The sequence below is a fragment of the Adiantum capillus-veneris genome, chromosome 14 (genome assembly GCF_014529385.1).
Source record: "Adiantum capillus-veneris isolate H3 chromosome 14, ASM1452938v2, whole genome shotgun sequence".
NCBI lineage: Eukaryota > Viridiplantae > Streptophyta > Polypodiopsida > Polypodiales > Pteridaceae > Adiantum > Adiantum capillus-veneris.
Window position 1 is genome coordinate 33667964 of NC_140944.1, and position 3725 is coordinate 33671688.

Here is a 3725-nt window from a genome sequence, read left to right on the forward strand (position 1 = left end):
CCACAACTCATCAGGGTACCATAACAACTCATAAGATGGAGGAGAGAAAAAATCATTTATAATCTCAATATGCATGTCATCTACATCACAACCAAAATCATCCAAAGGTATATAACGCAAGCACATAGAGCTAGAAAAGTCCTCATATTTACAATCATTCATACATGCATCCAAATCAGCTATACCGTTTCCCTCTTTGTCATACATGCACTCCAAGGTTCTTACTTTCATAATACCACTTGCAGATAACTCCTCATTAAAATGCACATCATCAAGAGACAAAACGTCATCTTCTACATTTGACACAACCTCATCATTGTTAACCCCCAAATGCATACATAGCATAAAGAGGCAAAATATAATGAACACGGGCTCAACAAGAGCCCAAGAGCAAACCAAGGCCGGGTCTATAGTGGCAGGCGTCACTAGTAAGTCCGACTCAATACATATCTCACGAGTGAGGGGTAACTCACCTCGAACTCGAGGAGCCAACTCGGCTCATCCAAAAAGGAATACAATAGGGTTCGGAGCGCCAAGGCTCACCCAAATGGCATACAACAAAAGGGGCTCGAGTCTCACTCGAGAGACCAACCGAAATCTTTAAACCGGCTCGACACTCTGGCTCAGCAGAGACCAGGTGGAGGTTCAAAATAGCACAACCCACAGCGGGTAACTATGCATCCACAGCCCACTGCGGGCATCCGCCACAAAGTACAATGTAAAGTAGCCTTGCGCCCGTTTTCCTGAGTCCGAAACTGTCCAGGCTGTCTCACCACACAACGCAGCCCTCTCTAGCTTGACTGTCTGCGCACAACAGAGTACCCCGCAGGGCGCAGGGAATGTACCTGCCGAAATGCAATAAAGGCAGGCCCCGGCTGGAATAACCTGCGCATCCAATAGGCCCGCTTAGGGCTCGGAAAGTTACCTGCTCGCATTTCCCTCTGAGGTACTGCCCTATTGTATGAGCTTGAGGTGGAGCCCTCTGTGATATCTCGAGCACAACATTACAGTAGGCTGCCCCGACCTGCACCTGTATGACGAAAGCAGCCCTCTTCAGGGCGCGACCTGTGATGTCTGAAAGCAGCCCCCACTGAGTGGGAGGCCTGCTGTATGCACTCGAAACCTGAGATGTAGAAGGTGCAGCCCTGAGGCCTGCAACCCCAAACCTGTCAAGCTGAGGGTGATCTCTGCTACCGCGTGACCTATTCCTGAGCAGCAATTAAAAAGCTCGTATTTCCCGCTCTCGAGTAGGCTCACGGCCAATGGCAACCCCGCAGGGCGCGAGCAATGCCCGCCTCTGAGCAGGCGTGAGAGATGATGGCCCGGCGCACGAGCTCGCGGTTGAGGCTATGGAGCTTGCCCTGTCTCTGTGTAACAGCCTTGAAGCCGAAGGTTCGTTAATGCCCATTGCATGCCGGTATCCTCCTATATTCTCTGGAGCACCTCCAACGCCCAAAAGCCGCCAATGCCCTTTAATGCCACCAAGCAGAGGTTCCCACGCAACCTCTCGTGAGAACCCTTTAATCTCCTCAGTGGGTTGTTCTTACGTGGCCTCTCGTGTGTGGTTTGTATAGCTTCCCTCCGCAAGGGTGATCACCTGATGTAGAGACCTCTCATCGGTCAAGGGCCCTCGAGGTCTCGTCTCACAAAGTCGACTCAAGAGGACGAGTGACTGTGGAGGGTCTCGAAACCCGCCTATGCATAGAGACCCGTAACACTGTTCCCGCATACGAGAGAGCTCGATGTCCTCATCGAGTATATACGATTTGAGAAAAAGTATAGCCTTGTCCCTGCTGTCTGGTTTTACCGAGCAGGCTGCCCATTCCCTCTAAGCAACCATCCAAGGAAAACCAGTAGTCTCCCGTTTGGGCTGACCAACCCTATCTTTTGTCTTTGAACTGTCCTAACCATGCGTCCTCATCGTACTATCTAAATAGCTCCTGGACTTAAGAGAAAAACCTCATGTAATGCATGTCCAAGTCTTCTAACCTACTTAGATTCAACTGTCTTATCGCATCATTCATCCTAATCAATGCATCACTAAGCTTAACCATAGCTGCACTTTTATGTATGAACCATCCAAATTGAAGGTAACTCAAGCCAACAATCCAATCAAACTTGTAAAATGAAGATCACTTGAAGCAACTCTTCGGCGGCAGGCACCAAAACACTGTTGGGAAAACAAGAGCAAGGGGCACCTCTATAGCAATGTCTCCCAATAGCGCTCAAGACACAAGATCAGCACCACAAATGGTATCAAAGGAACCTCAATAAAACCACAACTCAAATACAAGTGATCTCTTGGGAATTTACCAGCACACGCCCACCCAAAAGACCACCATGAAAATTAGGAAGCATTTACCCTTGCATGGATTTATAGCACACGCCAACCAATGCACTTGATAGAAAGAGATTCCACCTTCACCAAATAACTCTTCAAAATCATAATTTTGAAGTGTACACACATCTCCAAACAAGAGAGCTTCCACAACCTACCATACACCAAACTGCCTGCAAGATGCCATATCCTGTGTGCTGTGGGAAATAGATTGTACCTCCCAAACCACAACTCCAAAAGGGATGCTTTCAAGATTAAAAAATTATATGTATTTTCTACAGAAAAATATCTAAAGACCACAAATTTCAATTCTATGTACCTCTACGTGCAAAATTGGCGCGAACAGCAAGCTGCCATGGCCTGACTATGCGTAGGAAGGCTAGTCGAGGGCAAAAAAATACATCCAAAAGCATCAACAATCCACAACGACCGAAAACCTGCAAATTTCTGATATGTTACTGAACATTTTTTATTTTGTACATGAGTTTTAGTTATATACAAGCCTCCCTTCAAAAAACTCACTCACGGGCACTTACAGCAGGCCGGCAACTGTCACTAAACTAGCGACTTGCAGTGCATGTACTAAAGCCCACAAAAATAAATCCCACAAACACTTTCGACATTGGGCGTCATGTCCGTATGTACAAATTTACAAAAAAACGGGGTGTCAGAAATGCGTCCAACAACGTATTGAGACTTTGGCTCTCATATGCTATGGCATGCCCTTCTTGAAGGAAGACTGCTCCAAGGCAATCAGCACAAGCATCACATTGGACCTCAAATGTCTTTGAGAGTTCCGGAAGCATAAGGATTGGTTGGGAGGTAATCTTATCTTTGAGCTTGTCAAAAGTATTTTGCTTCTTAGAAGTCCATGAGTACTTAATGTTCTTCTTTGTTAAGTCATGTAATGGCATGGTCATGCTATTTGAGAGAATTTTGCTATGAAGCGTCTATATTATGCAGACATATCAATAAAGCTTCTAAGCTCATGTAGATTCTTTGGATTAGGCCAAGTTTTTATTACCTCTAACTTCAATGGAGCCTTATGGATACCATCTTGAGAGATAACATGACCTAAGTATTGAATCTTTTGAAGGAAAAATTCGCTTTTCTTTCGATTGATAAAAAGGTTGTTCTCCCTCAATGCTTGAAAACTCACATGGAGATGTTACTTGTGTTCCTCCAAGGACTTGGAGTCGATGATGATATCATCAAAGAACACTTCAATGAATTTGTGGTAGGGTCTAAAGATTTTCTCTATTAAACAATTGAATGTGGCTGGTGTATTAGTCAAGCCAAAAGGCATGCCTAGATATTCATAAAGTCCAAACATTGTACCAAAACACTGTCTTTAGGATATCTTCATCCACTATGCTTATTTGATGAT

General features: G+C 45.2%; 1 pseudogene; it reads right to left on the reverse strand.

Moving 5' to 3' along the window:
* Nucleotides 1-645: 645 nt before the first annotated feature.
* On the reverse strand, nucleotides 646-1823 carry LOC147442196 (uncharacterized; annotated as a pseudogene).
* Between the last annotated feature and the right edge of the window lie 1902 nt (nucleotides 1824-3725).